General features: G+C 40.6%; 1 protein-coding gene across 16 annotated transcripts in view; it reads right to left on the bottom strand.

Annotated features, from left to right (window-relative positions):
* The window catches only part of STIM1 (stromal interaction molecule 1), a 172,989-nt gene that overhangs the window by 113,382 nt on the left and 43,101 nt on the right, over window positions 1–16,506 (bottom strand). Inside the window, exon 1 of one of the 16 annotated variants that reach the window (XM_070274570.1) lies at window positions 8,263–8,438. The exons of 14 other annotated variants lie outside the window; for them this stretch is intronic. The gene's annotated coding sequence lies outside the window, so the exon portion shown is untranslated. Of the gene's footprint in view, window positions 1–8,093; window positions 8,439–16,506 lie in introns of those variants that run through there. One more of the 16 variants, XM_070274569.1, reaches the window with a different exon arrangement.

The following is a 16,506-nucleotide window of genomic DNA, read 5'->3' as shown; positions in this document are numbered from 1 at the left end:
ATGGCTTTATCCCTATTACCTGGCCTCTAGGTCTTTCAATATAATCTACCTGCTACCTAAAATTACCTCTCTCTCTCGGTTTTTTTTGGGGGGGGGGGGGGGGTGGAGGAAGATTGTCCCTGAGCTAACATCTGTGCCAATCTTCCTCTATTTGTATGTGGGATGCTGCCACAGCATGGCTTAATGAGCGATGTCTAGGCCCGCGCCCAGGATCCAAACCTGTGAATCCCAGGCCACGGAAGCAGAGCACATGAACTTAACCACTACGCCACCAGGCCAGCCCTCTAAAATTACCTTTCTTAAGCCCATTTACTTAGCTAATTTTTCTCAATTCTCAGGTCTCAACTTAAATGTCATCTCCTCAGGTAATGTATCTTCCCTGACACCCTAAACAATATTAGGCTCCCCTGCAACATGTACCCTCTGGTCACACCCCTTATTTCCACTTCATGGCATTTATCAGACATCATTGTGATTATCTGTTTCATTTTTGCCTTCCCTGCTACAATGTGAGCTCCAGGAGAGCAGGAACCAAGCTATCTTGTTTATTATACTAATTCCTGGGGCTTAGTACAGTACTTGGAACAGAGAGAATGCCCAATATGTTAGAATAATTGAATACAGGAATGAAGAAATGAATGAATGAGGCAGCTCCAGTCCAAAAAGACTGGGGTAACTGGGAATTCAAAACTGTCTGCTCAGCTTTAAGCTGTCAATAGTTACTTTTTGACTAAAATCATAATAGAGCCTACAAATGCCCATGCATGGAAGATGACAGCAGATTTGATGAGCAATAGAACAAAGAACAGGGGCTGGCCTGGTGGCGCAGTGGTTAAGTTCGCACGTTCCCCTTCTCAGCGGCCCGGGGTTCGCCAGTTCGAATCCCGGGTGCGGACATGGTACCGCTTGGCAAGCCATGCTGTGGTAGGCATCCCACATAGAAAGTAGAGGAAGATGGGCACAGATGTTAGCTCAGGGCCAGGCTTCCTCAGCAAAAAAAGAGGAGGACTGGCAGTAGTTACCTCAGGGCTAATCTTCCTCAAAAAAAAAAAAAAAAAGAACAGTTTGTATGATAGGAAGTAAGGAGACATAAAGTAGGGATTGTGAAGCCTCTACCCCACCTCTGAGTGCCTTGAATGCCATGCTAAGGAATATGGTTTATCAGCCTACAGAGCAGCCAGTGTCTGACCTGGGGTCACTAAGGTCACATGAGCCTATGGTAGGTACCATCCTGCTATAGCCATCCACTGAGTTCTTTTTTTGCCCACAGACTGACAGGCCTTCCTCCTCTCCCTTCAGGTTCACCCCCATTTCTCTGAGCTACATGGGATCACTTAATAACGCATGTGCCCCCAAGGACAGTCTGTCCAAATTATCCTAGCCCAATTTTATGAAAGGAAATTGCAAACACGAAACCTGTCATTTGAGAATAACAAGATCAGAAGGCCTGGATTCAAGTCTTGTTAACTGTGTGATGGTAGGTTACTTAGTCAATCTTTCTGAGTTTTAGTCATCTCCTCCATGAAGTAAAAAGACTACTTATCTCACAATGTTGTAGGAAAGACTGAGATAACACATGCAAAGGGCCTCAGACAGTGCCTTTCAGATAGTGAGGGTCCAACACAGCTTTATTTAAAAAAGAAAATCACACCCGGGGCACAGGGGTATTATTTCCTCCTAAATGCTAAGCACTTTCGCCTGACCTGATTCAGCACAGAGACCCATGAGGCTACAGACTACTCATATAGACTTGGGCCTGCATTGCCTTCTAAAAGGGAATGGGCAGATTGCCCTGTTTCCATTCTCTGTCTATCTGTCTGAGGACTGAGGAAATTACCAGTAGGCAGGCTGCAGGGAGTGGGGAGGTGGGGCAAGAGCTGAGGCTCTCCCAGAACTTCAGCTCTATTAATAGCCTGATCACGTGTCTATAGAAACACAGGATTGTTGTCTGTAAACTTGGTAACCTATGGCCCAAGACAGACAATTTAGGACTGGGGTGTGTTTCAGACCACAGATTGCAGACTGGGGTCCACTCTAAATAATGATAGTGGCTCTTCACAAGACTCAGGGAAGGAAACTGCAGAATAAACCCCTCAGCCTCCCCAACCCTGCTAGCTTTATATTACAGTAGGCCTCAGATGGGGCTTAGCCTTTGTAGGGATTTCAGTTTGCCCTTGGAAATATCTTCAGATACTCACTCTACCCCTGACTGACAGTGTCACCTTGGACAAAACACTGCTCTCTAGACTTGTTTCTACATCTGATACTCAAGAAGGGTAGGTCAGATGATCCCTAAGTCTTGATGAGCTTGCCCACAGATCTTCATCCAAAAGCCCAGCCCTGACTTATAAGAACCCAAAGTCAAAAACACTATGTTCTAGAGATTGAGGGGGACCTCAGGTATACTACCCTCTGTCACCAGCCTCAACCACTCTACCGGGAAGAAAGGCAAGAAACATAACGAACTGGGAACAAACCATCATAATCTCTCAAAATCCCAGCCTCAGAGGGCCATCATCTTACAGCACCCAGGAAGGGGTTCAGTAAAGATAAGCAAATGACCTCAGAGGATCAGAATGTGGGTGCTGTCAGTTCCCATAGAGTTCCTTAAAGGGCAGACCTGGAGCCGAGATCTGACTGCTTTAAAATAAAAAAGAAAGGAAAAGAGGAAATAAAAGGCCTCTATTGCCAGTCTTTCCCAGTCTCAGTGCCCCCATCAGAGAAAAAGCAAAGCAGGACATGTGCAGGAAACTCACGAAGAGTCATAAAGTTATTAGGTGGCCAATCTGAGATTTAAATGCAGTTCTTTGTGTGTGTGTGAGTGTGTATGTGTGTGTGTGTGTGTGTTGTGTGTGTATGGACCTGGCTGTGGGTATATGTTCTTTTCTTTATTTCACCAACAAGCCTCATGAGGAAGACTCAAGATGTGATGGCTTCCAGAATGCCAGGAAACCTGTGATACCAGGAAGGGATTCGAGTTCTTGTCAGCACTTTGGGGCTAAGTGTGGTGCCCCTCTACACACACACACACACACACACACACACAGTCACATACAATCACACACACCAGGGCTAAACTAAAAAATCCACAGAGCACAGATAAGCCAAATGAGTTTAAAAGACAGAATAGTTCCCAAGCCTGTAAAATTGAACTGTTTACAGGATTACATCTGTATTAACATATCTAAAAAATAAAACGTGTCCCTCATCAGGGAGGTTGGTCAGCCACAGAAGCTGAGAAAAAGCAGAGTCACAGACACACATACTGGCAGACACACAATTGGGTTCATTGGCAGAACAAATCCATCATTCATTCATTCCACAAGGGTTTACTGAGCACCTGATATATGCCAAGCACAATTCTAGGCCCTGGGAATACAGTGATCCTAACACCCTGAAAGACAGAGGCAGCCAACGAAGTTCAAACATCCCAGTTGTTTTCCCATGACCTTTCCATCTCTACTGGAAATGAATGCATCAGGCATTGGAGCTGCTGTGACAGCCAACATTCTTAGTTGCAAGACAACGTAGTTTGCAAGTTCAACAAACGAAACTGATTCTGGCTAGTCTAAGCAAAAAAAGAACTTATTAAAAGAGAAGCTCAGACTCACCTGGAGAAGTGGAAAAACAAGGATGGATGCCAAGAACAACGCCTAAAATCAGGCAGCAGAACTAGTCTGGTCAGGACACCTCTGCTTCCACTGCCAAGCTCCACTATCCCTAGCCACTACCAATAATACCACTACCACTGCTGCCCCACCAACTCCATCTTGCTACATACACCACCACCACTGCAGTCTGCTGCTCTACATCAGCAGCTCTTCAGAGTCAAAGTCCACAGTAAGTGGACCAGACCAAAAGAACCCACAGCAAGCTGCAAAAGAGGGTGAAAGTGAATGTCTCGCATTTTAAGGGAAGAAATCCTTAAACACAGGAAAGAGTAATAAATATTCATTTTAGCCACTTTGGCATTATACTCAAAACACTGGATTCATCTAAGTAATGCTCCTAATTCAGATTCTATGTTCACCATAATCTTTATGATTAGGACTTGGTGTTCTATGGTGTCACCCCAAAGGTAGAAAATGCACTGGTCATACCAACACAGGCATTCTAGTATATGTGACAGTTCTATTTCTTGAGGTAAACTTAAAAATTGGCATTCTAGTTTTATACATCAGCCTTGTGAACCTGGTTAAGAGAGTCTGCTTGAAGAGATAAATATTCTCAGTGTACTGACAAAATCTGAACCTTCAAAAACTGAAATACTCTCATTCACTGAGCACTTCATATGTGCCAGATACTATTCTAAGCACTTTACACGGATTAGCTAACTTTTCATAACAACCTTATAAATTGGGTACCATTCTCCCCATTTAACATAAGAGGAAAGTGAGACACAGAGAGGTTAAGGTAAACTTGCCTAAGAATACACAGCTAATAAAACGAGTAGCCCAGAGTTTGAAGCCAGGTAGTGTGACTCCATACTTAAACTTCTGTCAACTCCCCAAAGTAAATCTGCACGTAATGAGGCCTGTTAGGTGGTGGTCTTGCTCACTGCAGTGTCTCTGGTGGCGTAGGGACTGGCAGGAAGACACAGGCCTATATCCTCCATTCTAAGGTTAAATTCTTGATCTAATTAGCTGCAGATACAAAATCTTGTTGGAAGAGAGACGGCTGTCCACACAGGACAAGAACAGATGAAGCATCTAAGTGAGGCTTTGCTTGGCTTCCAGATTCTCTAACTGCAGCAGCTGAAAGTTCTATCCACACAAGGTTGTCTTTGCTGGACTTAGAGCTCAACTCTTATTATGCTACAAACTTTTATTTATATTCAGGAATTATGCCTAGACTCAGAAAGAATTTACACAAACAATATATACTACGATAGTCATCTCCAAAGACTTTCCAATGAAAGTACATTAAAAAAATTAAAACTCTTATTTTATACTTGTTTTTAATCTTAAAATATAGGAATTATGCTTTACCAAGGTTAACTGCACAGACTAACAATGATGCCCTCTCTGAGTCCATATGTCAGACGTTTCCATGTTATTTACCATATTCGAGGTACCCTGAGAACAGGACAGGGAGCTCCACAGGGTTGGAGGGAGAACACGGGTGCCTGCAGTCACTCATTTGCTTTCTGAATACTATGACGTACTGCAGTTAATACATGTCTGATTAAAACTTATGAATTATGCTTTCTATTTTTTTCCCAGCTACACCAACCCTCACCACATACATAAACAACTTTAAAGGATTCTTGCAAATAAGTAAACAAAAATAAAAAACAACCTCCATAGACTGAAGATAACATTAAAATTACAGGGCCAGCCGGGTGGCATAGTGGTTAAGTTCACACAGTCTGCTTCAACAGCCTGGGGTTCACAGGTTCAGATCCTGGACACGGACCTACACACCACTCATCAAGCCATGCTATGGCAGTGTCTCATATACAAAGTAGAGGAAGATTGGTACAGATGTTAGCTCAGGGACCATCTTCCTCAAGCAAAAAGAGGAAGATTGGCAAAAGATATTAGCTCAGGACCAATCTTCCTCACACAAACACAAAAAAATTACTAACAAAAATAAATAAGAAAGTGACAGAGCTGATGCTTCTATTCGTAGTATGGGCTCTCTATCAGCTACATAACAGGGTAAAAAGAATCTAATTAGTCCAAACAATCAGTTGGCCAAAAAAATTAAAAATTATCAAAAGACTATTTAAAATATGGATTTACATTTATTACTAACAATGAATCGCATCCTTAGTGTATACTGTGCCTTGATATATTAAATCAGGGGTCAGCAAACATTTTCTGTAAAGAGCCAAATAATAAATATTTTAGGCTCACAGACCATTCATTCTCTATTACAACAAAATATCTGCCATTATAGTGTAAAAGTAGCCATAGATAATATGCATATGAATGTGGCTGTGTTCCAACAAAACTTATTTATAGAAGCAGGAGTAGTTTGCTGATCCTTGTATTGAATAATGATGAAATAAAGCCATCAAGATTTTAAAAAATCTAAAAATTCAACGTAAAGGTAAACCTCTATAAATTATCTGTGATATTTAAAGTCTGGAAATACTCAATCCAGTTAAGAAGTCTCTTTATAAGTTTCCTGCTTAATAGTGAGAAACAAAAGGCACATGTCATTGATGAAACACTATTTCCTTCTTGCTGCAATTAAAAAATGGGATTAAATAGTACATGAAAAGCAATGTTTTTTAAACTGCATTCATTTCTCAGAAAACACTGTTTGAATAATATACACAAAATATTTCTTAAGATTTAAAAAAACGAATATTACAAATTATGGAGCATGGGAGATTTGCTATACAGTAGAATATATGTTTTCTTTCATGTGCCAGTTAAAGGTATTTGTTACATTCTGTTAAATACTGAACTACAAAAGGAATTGCCTTTTAAGAGTTACTAAAGGAAAAACGTACAAGAGAAGAAATATCCTCTACAGTGTAAGACTTCTTTATTAAAATAAAGCTTTATTTTAAAAATAATAAATAAAAAATAAAGTTTTTTGGAAAACTACTCAAGTATAATCACTGATAAAGCAGCTGCTTTAACTGGAATTTTAAAAGGACTCTGGGTAAGATTAAAGAAACAGCACTACAAGGGTCGGCCCAGTGGCACAGTGGTTAAGTGCACATGTTCCACTTCAGTGGCCAGGGGTTCATGGGTTTGGATCCCAGGTGCGGACATGGCACCACTTGGCAAGCCATGCTGTGGTAGGTGTTCCATGTATAAAGTAGAGGAAGATGGGCACGGATGTTAGCTCAGGGCCAGGCTTCCTCAGCAAAAAGAGGAGGATTGGCAGCAGATGTTAGCTCAGGGCTAATCTTCCTCAAAAAAAAAAAAAGAAACAGCAGTACACATGACATTCTTTTCTGAATCATTCATAAGCAAGCTATTACAGCAAAGAAATTGAAGATGGAAGTGTGGAGTGCTGAAAAATTTCATTGAAATGGTTTTCTAAAAATAAAACCTTTAAAATATAGTAGTACCATTTACTATAACATCAAAAACACATCAAATATCTAGGGGGTAAAAAACTAATGGAAAATATATGAGACCACTACAAGGCAACCTACAAATTATTATAGAAAAAATAATTTTAAAGATCTAAATAAATGGAAAGACATACCATGCTCATGAACTGGAAGTTACATATAGTTAATATGTCAGTTCTCCTAAATTAATCTATAGCTTCAATGCAAACCCAATCAAAATCCCAAAAGATTTTTTCCTTTGCAGAAATTGACAAACTGATTCTAAAATTCATTAGCAATACAAAGGACCAAGAACAGCCAAGGCAGTCCTGAAGAACAAGCTGATAGACTTACACTACCAAATATCAAGACCTATTATAATAATAATTAAGATAGTGTGATATTGGTGCAAGGATATAAAAATGATAAGTGGAATGGGATAGAGTCCTGAAACAGACCCACATGTAACAGTACCTGACTTATAACAAAGGCAACACTAAAGTACAGAAGAGAAAGAATGATCTTTTCAATAAACAGTGTTAGATCAACTGGATATCCATACAGGGAGGAAATGTACTTTAACTCACTACCACACACCATACACAAAAAACTCAGTTTCGGGGGGAATGCAAATCTAACGTGAAAGGTGAAACAATAAAGTTTTTAAACGAGAAATTAGGAGAACACCTTCATGATTTTGGAGTAGCCAAAGCTTTCTTGAACAGGACACAAAAAGGACTAAACATGAAGGAAAAAGTTAATAAACTGGGAAAAGATATTCACAATACATATATAAGACAAAAGACTTGTATCCAGAATACATAAAGAACTCCACAAACCAATAAGAAAATGACAAGTAACCAGTAGAAAAATAGGCAAAAACCTTGAACACTTCACAAAATAATAAACCCAGACAGCATTATATATACATATTTGAAAGATGTATATGTGTGTATATATGTGTGTGTATATATGTGTCTATATATATATATATATATATGAAAAGATGCTCTGATTCATTACTCACCCAGGAAACACAAATTAAAACCACAATGCGATAACACTATACACTCACCAGAATGGCTAAAATGAAAAAAACAGGGAAATACTAGGTGTTGAAGAGGATGTCAAACAACTGGAATTCTCATACACAGCTGTGGGACTGTGTATTAGTATCTACTGTTGCATAACAAATTACCCCAAAACTAAGTTGCTTGAAACAATAAATATTCATTATCTCATACAGTGTCCGAGGGTCAGAGATCAGAGTGGCTTAACTGTGTGCTCTGGCTCAGGTCTCTCATAAGGGTTTGTAAAAGGCTATAGGCACTGAAGACTTGACGGGGGCTGGAGGATATGCTTCCAAAGTGGCTCACTCACACTCCTGGCAAGTCACTGTGGGGTGTTGTCAAGAAGCCTCAGCTCTTCTCCACGTGGGCTTTGCCATAGGCTGCTAGAGTGACCTCACAATATACAATCATGAGTCACATAAGGACAGTTTGGTCAATGACTGACCACATCTATGGTGGTGGTCCCATAAGATTAGTACCATACAGCCTGTGTACATAGTAGGCTATGCCATCTAGATTTCTCTAAGTACACTCTGTGATATTCACATAATGACAAAAATCACCTAATGATGCATTTCTCAGAAGGTATCCCGTCGTTTAGCAACACATGACTGCATTGGTGGGCTTCCCCCAGAGTAAGTGATCAGAGAGACAGAGAAACTGTAGTACCTTTTACGACCTAGCCTCTGAAGTCACACATCATCGCTTTCACTTTATTCTATTTGTTAGAATCGAACTACTAGGGTGCAGTGTAGTCAAAGAGTGAGGAATTAGGCTCCACCTCTTGATGGGAGGCATATTAAACAATTTGAGAACATATTTTAAAACCAAACACATTCACTTTGGCAAAGAACGTGGCAGTACCCTCTGCAGAGCACAGGTATCTTACCAAGGCCTCCGTGTGCTAACCTCCTCTTGCTCATGCTGTCTGATTAGCATGATGTTATCAAGATAATAGATCAAAGTGATGTTCTATGAGACAGCCAGATGGTCCAGGACTCTTCTGACTATATTATGACAAAGAGTAAAAGAATGGGATTGTTTACACAGCCCTGGGCAAAACTATAAAGGTATATTTATACCTGTTCCATAAGAATGCAAACTGTTTTTGCTCCTTTTTTCTGATTGAGATAGAAAAGAATGCATTTACCAAATCAATGGCCACATACCATATTAACCTGCTCTAGCAAAGACACCATATCCATCACAGCAGCCGCAATTGGGGCTAGTAAGGTAAACCTTCTGAATTCGACATTCTCCAGAATTCATCCAGTTTTGTAGGGGGCAGTGGGTAGACTAATGAATTAAATGTAGAAGTGATAGGGACCACCATCCCTGCATTCTTAAGATACTTAAGGGCAACACTAATCTCCACCATCCCTCACAGAATGTGATATTGGTTTTGATTCACTATCTCGGCCAGGGGAGCAGAGAGCAGTTTCAAAGGCTTCCACTTGGCCTTCCCCAAATGATAGCTCTTATGTGATGTGGGTGCTACGCCAACAGTTGACTACGTCCATCTCAATTATACCTATGAGGATAGGAGAAATAACCACTTGCTAGGTCTGTGGGACAATTCTACTTCTATAAAGTATCCTAAGAAAGTAATAAGATAAATATATATTAACATTACACTAAGTGAAAGAAGCCAGACATGATTCCACTTATACAAAATGTTCAGAACAGGCAAATCCACAGAGACAGAAAGTAGATTAGTGGTTGCCAGGAGGTAGAGAATGGGGAGTGACTGACTGCTTAATGGGTAATGGGGTTTCTTTGTGGGATGATGAAAATGTTCTGGAATTAGATAGTGGGGATGGTTGCACGAACTTGTTTTTAAAAAGACACCCAACTGTACACTTTAAAATGGCAAATTTTATGTTATGTGAATTTTATCTCAAAAAACAATGGCTGTTGGCTGCCTGATAAACTGGCTGCTGTGTGAGGGCAGCTTTCACTCACACCCAGTCTACACTACAGAATCTAGAACACGGCTCTCTACACTCCAGCATATTGAGCCCTTGCAAAATGCGTAGGATACAAATATATTTCATCACTCACATTAACCATTGCACTGTAAAGTGACTTCTTCCCGTTCTCTATGAGTCCCTATTTCAATTTGAAAGGCTCATGGTTTCTAAAAAAAGAAAAAAAAGAAGCAGCAGCACAGTTCGGTGTCCAGGAAGCAAGGTCCTTGGCATCGTCTACCCCAGGCAATAACTGGCTCTGCTACTTACTTCACTCTCCCTGATTGGAAGAAAAATACAATCTCTTCTACAAAAAGCCAGAAAGACAGACAGAAAGGATTCAGGGACTATCACACCTCAAACAAATATCTATTGGGTAAACTGTCAAGCAGTTTTCAAATTATGCTCTGCAGACCCCTCTTCTCGCCCCAACTTCCCACCCAGTTTCTTTGGCAAGATCTACTTCTTCAAGCAGAGCAGTTCTACTTTTGTTGAGTTTTAAATATTAGAAATAACGAATCTTCCCTTTTTTCCCCCCCTTAAGACTGGCACCTGAGCTAACAACTGTTGCCAATCTTTTTTTTTCTGCTTTTTCTCCCCAAATCCCCACAGTACATAGTTGCATATTTTAGTTGTGGGTACCTCTGGCTGTGGCATGTGGACACCACCTCAACATGGCCTGATGAGCGGTGCCATGTCTGCGCCCAGGATCCAAACCAGTGAAACCCTGGGCCATCGAAGCGGAGCGCGCGAACTTAACCACTTGGCCAGGGGCCGGCACCGGGATCTTCCTTTTTTAAAAAAAAATTAATATGGCTCAATTATGTAGCAGACATCTATGAATTTTGCTGACCTAAATTATCTCCCCACCTCCCAAACCCTTCTCTGAGTAATGCACCCTGATCTTCTTCCCTGGTTTCAGTCCACATGGTACCAGGGCAGTTGACTCTGACTCCAAAGCAGAATGTAACTCTGTTGGCCAATCAAAGTCCAGCATTATTCTGGCCACAGAGATTACTTTAAGTTGGGTACATGAGCCAAGCCAAAATCATACCCAGGACTGCCAGGACCATCAGGAAAGAGGTATTATCTTTCAATAGTGGTTGCTTAGCTGATAGAATGCACACCCAAAGCTGATATCTATCTTTGCCACTGCATGGGTTGAGCCCACCTAAGAACACACCAAAACAAAGAAAAGCAGAGCCAAGAGGAGAGAGATTAGGTCCAAATAACATCCACCATTCAAGTCCCCAGATCTTGCTGTGTCTAAAGGTAGATCTACTTCTAGGCTTTTTTGTTACTTCAGTCAATAAGTCGCTCTCTTGCTTAAGTCAGGCTGAGTTGTATTTCTTTCACTTGCAAAAGAGTCACAACAAATGTAAAACTTTTTTTTTTCTTGAGGAAGATTAGCCCTGAGGTAACTACTGCCAGTCCTCCTCTTTTTGCTGAGGAAGACTGGCCCTGAGCTAACATCCGTACCCATCTTCCTCTACTTTATATGTGGGATGCCTACCATAGCATGGCCTGCCAAGCAGTGCCATGTCCGCACCCGGGATCCAAACTGGCGAACCCCAGGCCGCCAAGAAGTGGAACATGCGAACTTAAACGCTGCGCCACTGTGCCAGCCCCAAACGTAAAATTATTTGAAAAAATAAACTGAAAAACACCCAACTGGTCAATAAACCTCAGACCTTTACTACAAATCACAGTTAGGGGGGAATCCTAAAAAAAAAACTCCCAGGAGACTTTGTCTTCTCCTTGACTCCCTATTTTATTCCTAAATGTGCACAGCATTTTACAGTTTCCAGATCACCTTATCATTGATAATCTCATCTGATCTTCAAAAACAAAACAACTCTGAAGTCAACGTTCACATTGTATATTTGAAGACATTGAGGCTCAGAGAGAAATGACTAACCTGAAGTCATCCAATTTGAAATCAAGGCTTCTGTCTCTAAATTATATCTTTTCACTACTCATTACTGCTTCATACAGTTCTCAGCAAGCCATACACAGGGTTGGGAACCTGACTGGGCTCAGTATGGACTTGCTACCTGACAGCATTGCTACTTGACCCCAGGCAGCTTTGTCTTGTTTCAATCAGCCCTCTCCCTGCTCCTTTTCCTCACAGATTGAGATACAGACAAGCCCATGGCACAACATCTCACTGCACACACGTAAAAGTGTGTCACTCAACTGACCAGCAGCCCTGAAAGTCAGTGGCCTTACTTTCAAAGTAGTCCTAGACCTCTGAAATGCACATCAGTGGATAGGTTCTGAGAATGAAGAAACGTATCCTAAGATGTACTTATGGGGAGAAGCTGCACTTCAGCCAACAGCAGCTAACACAACTTCTCTACCTACTGGGATCTGAAGATGTAAAAATCATCACTGACTGGAAAAACACCAAAAGCATGCAATCAAGGATTTAAAAGTATATTAGACTCACATCATATACAAAAATTAACTCAAAATGGATCAATGACCTAAATACAAGAGCTAAAATTATAAAACTATTAGAAGAAAACATATGGGTAATCATTACCTTGGATTTGGCAATGGATTCTTAGATATGACATGAAAAGCATGAGCAACAAAAGAAAAAAATGGATAAATGGGACTCTATTAAAAAAAAACTACCGTGCATCAAAAGACATTATCAAAAAAGTGAAAAGTCAATCTACAGAATGGGAGAGAATATTTGCAAATCATATATCTGATAAGGGTCTAGTATCCAGAATACATAAGAATTCTACCAACTCAACAACAAAAAGACAAACAATCTAATTTTAAATAGACTAAGGACTGAAGAGACATTTCTCCAAAGAAGATATACAGATGGCCAAAAAGTACATGAAAAGATGTTCAACATCATTAGTCATTAGGGAAATGCAAATCAAAACCACGACAAGATACCACTTCACACCCACTAGGATGGCTGTAAATAATACAAACAAACAAACTGAAAAATAACAAGTTTTAGGAAAGATGTGGAGAAACGGAATGCTTATACATTGCTGGCGGGAATGTAAAATAGTGCAGCTGCTGTGGAAAACAGTTGGAGGTTCCTCAAAAAGTTAAACATAGAATTACCATATAACCCCACAATTCCACTCCTAGGGATACAGCCAAAGGAACTGACAACTGGCCACATGTATACGCCTGTCCATAGTAGCACTATTCACAATAGTCAAAAGGTAGAAACAGCCCAAGTGTCCATCACCAGATGCACAAATTGTGATATGTACATATTCATATATATATATATATACACTATACATACACAGTATGATATATATATATAGTATGAAACATACTACAACATGTATAAACTTTATGAATATTATGCTTAGTGAAATAAGCCAGACAGAAATGAACAAATATTATGTGATTGCACTTATATGAAATATCTAGAATAGGCAAATTCATGATGACAGAAAGTAGATTAGAGTTTAACAGGAGCTAGCGGGAGAGGAGAATAGGGAGTTATTGCTTAATGGGTACAGAGTTTCTGTTTGGGGTGTTGAAAAAGTTTTGGAAATAGTGGTGAGTTTGCACAACACTGTGAATGTAATTATTGCCACTGAATTGCACACTTAAAATGGTTAAAGTGGCAAATTTTATGTTAAATGTTTTACCACAATAAAAAAAATTTTTTTAAAGAATGATGTACTGACACATACTACAATGTGGATTAACATCTAAAATATTATGCTAAATTAAAGAAGCCAGATACCAAAGGTCACATATTGTATGGTTCCATTTATATAAAATATCCAGAATAGGTAAATCCATAGAGATTGATGGCTGCCAGAAGGAGGGGGAAAGGGGGAGAATCTGCTCAACAGATAAAGTGCTTTGCTTTGGAGTGATGGAAATGTTTTGGAACTAGACAGAACTGGCTGTTGGACAGCATTGCGAATGTACTAATGCCACTGAATTCTTCCATTTAAAGTGGTTAATTTTATGTTATGTGACTTTCACCTCAACGAATTTTTTTAAAGTACATGAGAGAATTCAGGGAATCATCTGGGCAGCAGCAATTAGGGCTATGAGGCAAGGCAAGGCAAGAAATCGTCAGGAACCCAGTGAATAGTCTGACTAAGAGACATCCAGGAACAGCAGGAAGAAACAACTTGATGCTGCAGCAACCCGATGCCTCCCTGCATTGGTGAGAGTACAGGTCAAGCGGCTGTAACAAAGAGACCCTCATTCAGAGTAGATTAAACCAAAGAGAAGTTGTTTCTCTCTCATATAATAGTTGAGCAGTGAGCAGTCTGGGGCCAAGAGTGGCACTCTGTCATCCCCATTCAACGTGATGCTTCCACCTCTGGGACCAAAAAGAGTGCTGTAGCTCTCACCATCTCCCAGCTAGCAGGAAGGAGAAAAGGGCAAAAGAAGCACTCTTCCATTCTGCTTAAGCTCATGAGCCAGAAGTGGTAGACGCACCACTTCCACTTAGATCCCACTGGTTTGGTCTTAGACATGTGGCCACACTTAGTTGCAAAGAAGGCTGGGCAGTATGTGCCCTGCTAAAACTCAAGTGTTCTTGAGTTAGCGTCACTACACTGACTAATACAAACATAGCCTCTTATTTGCCATTTATGATTGGGTATCTATGGTGTAGAAATGAAAGTTTCTCAAAAAAAAAAAACAGTGAGAGTTGTCTCTGTCAATATTGGGCCAGGGGTGAAAAAAAAACAAAGTGGGGCCCGGGCCCCTGTCTTTAAAAAACTCCCAATCACACAAAGCAATTACAATACCGTGAGATAATTAAGAGAGAGACATACAAAGTATAATAGAAGAATAATAATGGAATGGGCTGCTTGCCTATGGGGAGGGAGACTGGAGAGGCTTCAAAAAAGTGATGACACTTGAGTTGAGTATTGAAAGATGAGGAATTTACCAGATAGAAAATGTAGGAAGGGGCCAGCCCCGTGGCCAATTGGTTAAGTTCGCGTGCTCCACTTTGGTTGCCCAGGGTTTTGCCAATTGGAATCCTGGGGGTGCGCACGGCACCACTTGTCAGGCCATGCTGAGGCGGCATCCCACATGCCACAACTAGAAGGACTCACAACTAAAGATACACAGCTATGTACTGGGGGGCTTTGGGAGAAAAAGGAAAAATAAAATCTTAAAAAAAAAAAAAAGGAGATGCTTTTGGCTCACATCTCTGCTGCTATGCCTAGTCTCATCCTTGACTCCCCAGTGCCACCACTGATAAGCCAAGCTCTTGCATAAGAAAGGCAGTAACAGAACCCCAAGCCAAGTCCTACAAAGACTGAGGCAGGACACAGTTCTCAGTTTTGTTCGGTTTTGTTTTTAAGCTTGTTTTATTGAGGTAAAATTCACATAACATAAAATTAACCATTTTAAAGTGAATAATTCAGTGGCATTTAGTACATTCACAATGCTGTGCAACCACACTGGTCTTAGTTTTCGACAAGGTCTGGAAAGCCTCTGTGATTTCAGTGAGGTCAGGCTCCACTCGCTCCTCAGGCCTCTGTGCTCCGACTGATATGCCAGATCCCTGTGCTTTGAGCAAACATCTGCCCAGAGTCCCTCATCTCCTGAACACGTTGCCCTAAAAGTCTTTCCTCTCATTATGTTTCCCTTGCTACTTGCGGCTACTCAAACATGCTATTTTCTTGCTGTCAGCCTGGGAATGGTGTTGTTGCCTCCATACACTTTCCCCCAGACTTACATTACCCTGGGGAAAGTTCTCATCCTATTTTCATTATTTCCTGGGAACAGCTCTGATCCCAGTCTCATTTCACCCTGGGGACCACTTTGATCCACACTTCACTATTCGCTAATCTCTAGATACGTCATTGACCACATCATATACCACAGGATGACTTTTTCCACCTCCTCCTCTACTTCTGTCATGTTACTCAGAACAGCTTTACCCTGAATACATCTGCTTCCACTCTTTGTTTGGGTCTCTTATAAGCCCAGGGCTTCACCAGATCTCTCACGCCAAAGTTGGTGGTATCTGGGTTTTAGAGTAGCCAAAATCATGGAAACAGAAGGTAGAATGGTGATTGCTAGGGCCTGGGGGGAGGCGAAATAGGGGGTTACTATTTAAATAGGTATACAGTTTCAGTTTTACAAGATGAAATCAGTTATGGAGATAGAGGGTAGTGATGGTTTCACATTATGAATGTATTTAAGACCACTAAACTTTAGATTTACAAATAGTTAAGATGGTAGGCACAGGTACTACCCTGTGGGCATTATTATAGCCCAAGGCACCATAATATTTCTAAAGGACCCAAACAACCTTTAAAAATTTTTAAAATCATCTAAATAAAATAAATATGTAAAGAGCCTCACACAGCTCCTGGCAAATAGTAGGTGCTAAATAAATGACAGTACTTATTTTATAATTAAAGCATATAAATCCTCACAGAACAATACACTTTCAGAATTGAAGTGGCTTTTGGAAATC

This window comes from Equus caballus, chromosome 7 (assembly GCF_041296265.1).
Source record: "Equus caballus isolate H_3958 breed thoroughbred chromosome 7, TB-T2T, whole genome shotgun sequence".
In the NCBI taxonomy this organism is placed as follows: domain Eukaryota; kingdom Metazoa; phylum Chordata; class Mammalia; order Perissodactyla; family Equidae; genus Equus; species Equus caballus.
The sequence above is the reverse complement of the archived record's forward strand: the minus strand, read 5'-3'. Positions and strand labels throughout refer to the sequence as shown.